This window comes from Conger conger, chromosome 4 (genome assembly GCF_963514075.1).
Source record: "Conger conger chromosome 4, fConCon1.1, whole genome shotgun sequence".
Classification (NCBI taxonomy): Eukaryota; Metazoa; Chordata; class Actinopteri; order Anguilliformes; family Congridae; genus Conger; species Conger conger.
In genome coordinates this window covers 14,307,535-14,317,020 of record NC_083763.1, presented here as the reverse complement: position 1 = coordinate 14,317,020, position 9,486 = coordinate 14,307,535, and the positions used below count along the sequence as shown (strand labels likewise).

Sequence of the window (9,486 nt, the reverse complement as noted above, 5' to 3'; positions counted from 1 at the left end):
GTGATGAGCGGGGGACGGGAGGGGAGAGGAGGGTTGGTCTGGGGTTGTTGGCTAATTTTGAGGTGACCTGCGTGCTATGGGTCGCGGGGGGAGACAGGTCTTATCGAAGGAAACGACGGCATGACGGTTCAATGGTCTATTCCGTTAAACGTATCTGCAGTCAACAATCCTTCCTCCATCCTTCTTCAGACATCAGCCCAGCAACACTGATCTTGCTGCTCTTATTAATATTACGGTACAGTCAGTGCAAATCTCAGGGTATTATTTCCCTTTGGATATATTTCATTTCCGAGAGCTATGCATGATTCATGATTATTTTGACATTACTGTAGTGCAGTAGCTTTATTTCTGAAGCTGTTATGATTACATTATTTGCATACTGGATGAATTTTGTAAATGAAATGAGCTTAAATTATATATTGTTAATGTGTAATTTATCTGTCTAACTCACATATACTAAGGTCTATACTGACCTATAATGAAGGAACGTGTGTTACAGATATTCATAGGAATTACGCAGAATGTCTGGGTCATTAACATCTCCAGCAAAGAACACGATGGACAAATGTGAATGCCTGAGAGAATGGTTCAGTTAATAGACAGCGCACCAATACTAATAATAGTGTACAAGGAAGCGAATTATAACGAATTATAACAATGTAATACTTAAATAATGAAGCAAAAACAACAGGCCACTTATATTTCAATACATTTAAGTGGGAGGTCATAATTTTTCGAAACATAAGGTTTTACATTTATATTAAATGGTAGCCTATTTTGAAGGAGCTATCTTTTTAGAAAGCTTGACAGCACGTCTTACTTATTCGATTCATGTTTTCTTACGTGACAAATAAGGCGACGAAAAAAAGAAATGCATTTTGCATGGATATGATATTTCCAGAAACGGTAGATGAATGTATGCGTTTCTTTCAATTCCATAAATATGTACTGTAAATGCAAATACACACAATTCGCCCCGTATAACAGAAATGTCAATAAAATTCACCATATTGACAGACCCGTAATTGAGTGACGGCATTGAATCTCGATCTGGGAGCTGTTCGCCGAACGAGGTGCTGAAACTGGCAGGTACTAAACCCTCCGCTCGTCGTACGTTGATCAGGCGTTGGATCGAAACTTTAGCTGTAGTGGGGAAAGTTTGAGGACATTAATAGTCATAGGAATACGTTGTTTATTGCTACCAGAGTCTTTAACAACAAAATATGCAAACCAACAAGCAGGGACGTTTAAGTTCGTTCGGCAAAAAGTAAAACGATGGAAATATGCTAATTACAACAATAATACTGACATTAAAGGCCAGAAGTGCAAAATCTGATTGACGATTCATCTTGAAACCATTTTCCGTTTTCAAGGCCAACATAATTACTTGCATTTTGTCAAAATCAATACAAAAATAGCATTTGCTGTCACAGATTCCACTGGCAAAAATCAACAGAACTACAAGCTAACTCAATCCCCGTGACAGCCATGTCAAAGCCTAGGTTTCTCTCCAGATGGACGTCTGACTCACCGTTTCTCTGCGAAGAGATCAACAGGTTACTTTGAAACCATTTAAGCATCTCTTCTCTCGTTCTCTCCTTTCTTTCTCGTCTCTCAGCTGCGATCCAAGCACACGCCAATATGTTGCCCAAAGCCCCACCTAAATATTCACGTAACAGTACCCTTTCAAGTGATGTTACTAGGTGCCTCGAGACAGATTCGTTTTTTTGTACATACGGTCAAAACACTGGGAAGGGACGGATTGTTATGGAGGACGGCTTTAAAAAGCAACCAATGGGATTTCGCTTTTATTTTACATGGAGCGATTACCTCATAGTCACCAAGGTGCTGCCAGAATAGCCGGAGTACGAAAGGAGATATTGCTAATAATCAATATATTAAAATGTGGTTGTGTACAAAATTACATTTTACTACATCAATTATATTGTATTGTCCAATTACAAACGACACACCGGCACAAACACACAGTGCGCTCCATGCCGTAGACATGAACACATATTTTTTTCTTTATTTGGCTCTGTACTCCACAATTTTAGATTTGTAATTAAGCAATTAAGCAAGTGTACACTCTCAACTGTTATGACAATAGTTTTTTACACACTTACAGTTAGTAGAAATACTGAACATACTCCATGTAGAAATTACAACACTTTTTATACATAGTTGCCCCATTTCATGGGACATATTAATGTTATGTAAATGTAGTCATGTTTAGGACTGTATGCATATCCTTTGCATACAATGACTTGAACTTGATATTCTAAGTATGTAACTCTTTAACATAACCAGGTGCCTAGTATTTTCTCTGGCTATGCTGACCATTTGACTGTACTGCAGCCATCTTCAGCACCTGCTTGTTTCAGGGGCCAGTTGCCTTCAGTCTTCTCTTCACCATATGAACGCATCTTAAATTGGATTCAGATATGGTGTGAATGACTTGGTCAGTCTAGATCTTTCAGTTTTTGTCTTTGAAAATCTCTTTGTTGCTTTTGCAGCATGTTTGGTATCACTGCCTTGCTGTCAGATGATGCACCGTCCGATGAATTTGGAGTCATTTGCTTGAACTTGAGCAGATAAGATGCTTCCGTTCACTTCAGAATTAATTCTGCTGCTGCTATCACACACACCACTTACACACACACACACACACACACACTCATGCCCAAACCATAAGACCCCCACCACCACGTTTCAGAGATGAGCATGGGTGCTTCGGCTCTTGGCTCTCCACAGGTTTTCTACAATTTCCTTATCAGCTGTAGAGGTCTTCATTGACCTTCCATGTCCTTTGTGATTACTGAGCTCACCAGTGTTCTCTTTCATCTTAATGCTGTTCCAGGCGGGTAGTTTTCATATTCCCAAGGTTTGGCTGATTCGGCTGAATCTCTGACAGTTTTTTTTCCTAATCATAACGGCTCCCTTCACTTTCATTAGCACAACTCTGGCCCTCATGTTGGCAGACGTCAATAACAGACGAAGGCGAGCAGAAGCCAAAAAATCAGGACTGGATATTTAGAGCTCGGAGGAAGCCACTGAACCAAACTGACCAATCAGAAAAACCGGCGAAGCCATTTGTCCAAAACATTCTGCTCTTTGATGGTTCTGTAAATTCTACAGCTGAAACCGAAATACCCTTTAATGGAAGCAATAAAAGTTGAGAATGCGCACGTTAAGCACGTGAGATCACAAATTTTTAATTGAGCCAAATCAAGAAAAAATATGTCTTTGTCCCAAACATTATGGAGCTATATATACACCGAGCACTTTGTTAGGTATTTATTAGACTTATTTTTTAGACCCCTACTACTGTAGCCTATCCACTTACAGTTATGATGCGTTGTGTGTTCACAGATGCTCTTCTGCATACCACTGTTGTAATGTGTGGTTATTTGCATTGCTGTCACCTTCCTGTCAGCTTTGAACAGTCTGGCCATTCTCCTCTGATGTCTGTCATTAACAACTGCTGCTCACTGGATTTAGTTTTTTTGCACCATTCTTTGCAAACTCTAGAAACTAGTGTGCATGAAAATCCCAGGAGATGACCAGTTTCTGAGATACTCAAACCACCCTGTCTGCCACCAACAATCATTCCACGGTCAAAGTCACTTAGATCACATTTTATACCCATTCTGATGGTTGATGTGAACATTAACTGAAGCTCCTGACCTGTATCTACATGATTGTATGCTTTGTACTGCTGTCACACAATGTGCTGATTAGATAATCACATGAATAAGTAGGTGTAATTAAATAAAAATGTTCCTAATAAAGTGCTCGGTGAGTGTATGTATGTATTTGTGTGTGTGCGTGTGTGTACATAGATAAATACACTCAAACACATTATTCATAAGCTTGAAAAAATTCTAATTATATACAAAAAAGATGAAATAAATAGTAGTTTTGATACTCTGATAAATGGAAAATAGTCTAGATTTACAATGATTCATAAACAGAGGCATAAACAGTCAGGTGTGTGAGTATATATACACTTTTCTTGTACAAACCTTCTCCATCACAGACATTGATAGCAAATGTAACCCCAATAAAATGGCAGCAGTCAGTGCGATAACTCCTGTCTAATTCTTACTCCTGACCAGCGAGGCTGACCACCATTTTGGAACATCAGCCGCTGTGCGTCAGAGCCTCAGGGCTGATCAGCTCGAAGAGCAAAGAAACTCTGCACTGGTCCTTGGAGAGGGGCAGGTAGATGAAGCTTGGAAAAAGGCAGCCATCTTTCTCATTTATCTCTAATATAGGCTGCGTGTGGGTAACCGGGACAGGAACAGAGGGTCAGCAGATAAACAGGGAGCTCTTTCATTACTGCCGCGGTCCCTGGACACAGCAGGTAAAAGAGCCGAAGAGGTAAGAAAGAGGTCTCTGAGGTGAGAGAATGTGCTCAGAGGACTGATCGTAATGAGGAAGAGCGAGGAGGTGGCAAGGCCAGGTAGGTTATCTTACACACACACTCACACACACACACTCATATACACGCTCACAAACACACACACACACTCACACTCACATACACACTCACACTCACATACACACTCACACTCATATACACGCTCACTCTCATATGCACGCTCTCACACATGCATGCACACACACACACGCTCACATACACATGGTCATACACACATATACACATACTGTACACACACACACACACACATATATACACACACATGCGCACACACACACCACTTACACACACACGATCCTGCCACTACTTAGTTATTTGTCCCATTATCAACTAAATAACCCCCCCCCCTCTCTCCCCTAGTTCACAACAAGCCTGTCTTTTGTAACTTTCCATGAAATGCTTCAAACTGAAGTGGCTTTCAGAAAATGTTCAAGACTCTCTCTCTCCATACAAGAAATGATAGTGCTTTTGTAAAGTATGCTTTCAAGGGCATATTTCAGAGAAGGAAAAAGGAAACGCTTGTTTTTGGAAATGACAATGGCAGCATTTAAAGTGTCCTGTTTCATTTAATTTCATCTCAGGCATAAGCAAAAATACATGGGACAGAAAAACTTGTTACAAAATATAGAACGTCTCCCAAAAGAATGCATCTGTATGCTCCGATCAAACTAGGGGCACTTGTATGTGGCTTTGCAGTGTAGTAGCACACATGTATATATCATACAACAAGAAGCAAGTAACCCGTATCACACATGACATTCACATTTCTAATACATCAATATGAGACCTCACTTAGCCTATTGGGTCTGAACTGATCAGGAATTTTAAGCTGAAAAGGCTGTGTCCAAAACGACCTCCTAACTACTGTGTCCTCATAATATGTACTGTCCTCTAAACATACTGCCTACTGTTTAGGGCATATTGTAGCAAATATTTCAGATGGGATCTGTTCCTCTCTTCTTATGATGGGAGCTCCTAAAAGTATGGGTTACTTCCTGAAAAGTGTGCTCCTCAATACACTCAGTGTATATCAGGACTGATATATTTCAATAAGCGTATCATCCAGGGATTTTAAATACAGAGAAAATATTGCCTACTTTACAACTTTCTCATCGAGTGTACTCAACTTATGTACTCAATAGTAGGCGAGTGAACAGCAAGCAAGTTGACCCCTGACCTCCGAACCCTGACCAATACACAACTACTCAGGGTCCTTACTAGTGTAGGCTTGCAGACGTGTACACGTGTGCTGTGTTGCCATAACAACAAAGAACCTGTGCATGACTGAGCAATGACTCCCAGCGAGTGATGCAGTGTTGTTTTACATGAACCATGTTTGACCCCAAGTTCTTCAATGTATTTCTTATATTACATTACAGGCATTTAGCAGACACTGTTATCTGGAGCGATGTTACAATCAATTGCAGATCGAATACAGGGACAAGTGCGATGAGGACCATAGAGGAAACTATGGTTCAGAGTCCTAGCATGACCAAAAAGATACAACTTGAACCCTCATCGACTTGAAAATACATCAACTTACCAACTAGCATACCACAGTTGGCAGCTAGAATACCCCAAGTACAACAATAACTACATATAAGTACTATTATAAATCTATGGCATACACAAGGCTAATCTTTTATTTGTATTTGTATTCACTTCATTATGAGCAGATATGTATACAATTCTTTAAAAGAAAACACAATAATACATTCATAGAGCATAAACCAACCAGAATAGAAAAGGTCTGATAGTGGGCAACCAATTTATTTTTCATCAATAGCCATTTTTCCATATAATAAATTATAAAAATGGTAGACTTGATGAAGGAAGTATTTTAATGTCAAACCGATGAGGGGTTGCGGTTTGAAAGGACAAATCCCCCACTGCGATTATTCTCTGCGGTAATGTGATTTGGGGAAGAACACGTATTGGAGAACAAAAACACATTGAACACATCGGGATGAAAAAAACAAAAGCATCAAATAATATTAATAAATCAACCAGGAACCAAGTATCCTTCAAAGCCACTTCCTTCTGCACTCATCAGAAGGTTGGGTAGTCTAACCTTTAGTGGCCAAGCCTGCTTCCTTGGTGAAATATGACCACAGCTCATAACACAAGTCTTAAAGAATGCTAAATATTTTGGCTCAGTCAGCCAAACTTCAGTACGGCCCAGTTAATGCATCCTGCATTTATTTTTAATGAAATAATTTTCCAAACTCTACATTGTCCCAGGCAAAGCAAAACACTGCCACCTTGTGGTCACAAAATAAATGCACTGCGCCTCGAAGATTGGGTCCCTGCTGCTATTGAAACAGTAAAATAGACGTTAGTCTGCTGGCTGAAAGGCAAACTACTTGTGGTGATTTAAATCAATTGAAATTACAGCCTTTACACTGACATCATTTTGGCCAGGATGCAATATGCCAGCTTCAGCTACAGTTTACTTGAACGTAAAATCTAAGAGATTCATACAATACGGTAAAAAAAACAACAACAACATGGACTGTTGATCCATGGATTTCTATCAACAAACTGGTAAAATGAAAGTGATGAAACAGTAGTCTAATCTAAAACAGCATCAATTAGGGATATTTGAATACAAATAAGATATTCCAGTGAACTGATAAATGTCTACTATACTGAAAATATGGTTAATGTACTTATCTAATTACAGATTCATAGATTACAGATTGCATAGATTCATAGATTAAATCATATATTAAATTAGATATCTGAAATATATATATATATATATATATATATATATATATGAAAGATATCTGAAGATTTAAAAAAAGCATTTTCTTTCCTAGTTTGCGGCTCTTACAGGCACTGGGGACACAGATGTAGCCATAACCACAGGGGGGCACTATAGTCATAAGGGGAAGCATTAGGAGGTACGCGCGGTCGTCTGGTAGTCGGCAGGTTGGCGGTTCGATCCCCCGCCTGGGTGTGTTGAAGTGTTGAAGAATTGGTGTGTGAGTGCGTATGTGAACGGGTGAATGATAGACATCAATTGTAAAGGGCTTTGGATAAAACCGCGAAATAAATGTAGTCCATTTACCATTAGTTTGAAAGGGGGCAGCTTCTAACGGACACACTTTTTGTTGATTCCTTTTGAGAACAGTGATCATTCGGTTTTTTTTTTATTTTGGTGGTTCACCCTGTTAAAGGAATGGGTCCCAATGATCCCATTGAAGGACTGAATGTTCGTGAAGGTTTGCATAAAATCCTGACCAAACTTTATTGTCCCCGGCCTGGGTGGGATGGTGTGAGCTGGTGGGATTATCTTGTGTAAAAATACGCATGACAAAGTTAAAATAATAAATGTGTCATGCATGCTTCTATACACGATATAATTGCTAAAATAGTGTAACTCTGGTAACAAGGGCAACCATTAAATTACAATTTTACACTGACTTTGGAGAAGCTGAAGTTGGAGATGCTTGCATTTTTGGCATTGCACTGTGGCTAATCTAAAACATCTGTGGAACACAGTAAAAGGATATGTGCCTACAGTACGATTGAAGTTGAGAATTTGTAAAATATAATCTCATTATAAAAATAGTATGTCATACCCTTGCCCAAGAAAAGTGGACGCAAACCGTTGGAGAGTAAAAAGCGAAAAAGTGTGTGCTGCGTTGGCCGGGAATCGAACCCGGGTCAACTGCTTGGAAGGCAGCTATGCTAACCACTATACCACCAACGCCTTACACGTTCGAAAAGTCAGAAAAAACGTGTAATATATGTACACATAGTATGAATAGCTACAGAGGTATATGCGTACCTGGATTTGTGTTTTCTTTTGTGAAGAGTAGACAATATATGATAAAGTGTGTTCGATGGAGAAGGCAAAGATGAGGTATGCGTTTAATCATCAGAGGATAATGAACCATTTCAAAATTGTTCAGCGACAAATCGCGTTAGATGTTTTTAAGGTTGAATGAACTCCCAAGTTGCTACTTCCTGACAAACCGAAATATTTCGCACAGCACATCAAAAACAGGCGTTTACGCCAGACGCCAGTACAAAAATTTAGTCTACATTGGAACTATGCGCGACATTGTATTAGTTATAAAAAAGTAAGGCATACATTCTTTCAGCGAAACGAGTTGTGCATAGCCTGCTACCAATTAGTATGATCAAATTACGTCGACGTCCTCCATTTTATGTTGTCAATAATGGCAACCAACAACATTCAACAGGTGCGCTACAGAACAGGGGTTGATTTTCGGAGAACAGAGACTATTCCATGATATCCACGATGTGATACAAATTCTTTCTGGCGGGGTATTACGCTGTGTAGAAATAAATATGAGTTTTTAATCTGCAAGATATTAATCAGTGGTGACTGACGCTCATGACATCAGTCGGGGAGAGCCTACATTTTTACCCAAAAGTTTGGAAGGCACAGTGACTTGAAGTTTGTTTGTTTTGGATTCAAATTGTCGAGAAAAACCTAAAACAAAATTGAAAGTGTTATGCGCTTCGAAGTAGCCTGAATTATGCATTAACCGCTACTATCAATTGTGAGCCGAAGAGGATCTTCCAAATACTTAGATGTAAATGCAATATAGACTAATGTCCTGAAGTCATTAATTTTCCTCGCTGTGGTGATAAAATGCAATCAAAAGTGTTTTGGGACACGAGATAATTTCTGTTTCTTCCTTAATATTTAGATTTTACATTCTTTCCGCCGTTGCATCCAGTTGCTAATTATAATTGCAGTTATAGAAAAGAGGAATAATATACCTATAAAAATGCTCGACCCGCCTTTTTGTCGTCAGAAACACACCACCACAATTGAGTTCAATTGTATTTTTTTTACATGACAAAATTGTTTTTGTTTTTTATTTGCCTCGACATCAGAAAAACTGCCATTGCCAGTTCCACGTGAGCTGCTGGCATTGGCTTCATCTCTTCCTCCAACGCCCCGGACAGAACGACAGGAGCAGGGTATGTCATTTCATATAATAAAAGTACAATAATAAACTTGTGTCAGGCTAATTATTGTCTATATTATTATTATTATT

The 9,486-nt window shown here is 39.2% G+C and overlaps 1 non-coding gene across 1 annotated transcript; it reads right to left on the bottom strand.

The window, feature by feature from the left end:
• Positions 1–8,090: 8,090 nt before the first annotated feature.
• On the bottom strand, positions 8,091–8,162 carry trnag-ucc (transfer RNA glycine (anticodon UCC)). Its single transcript has one exon. It is a non-coding gene; the product is annotated as a tRNA-Gly (tRNA).
• Positions 8,163–9,486: the final 1,324 nt, after the last annotated feature.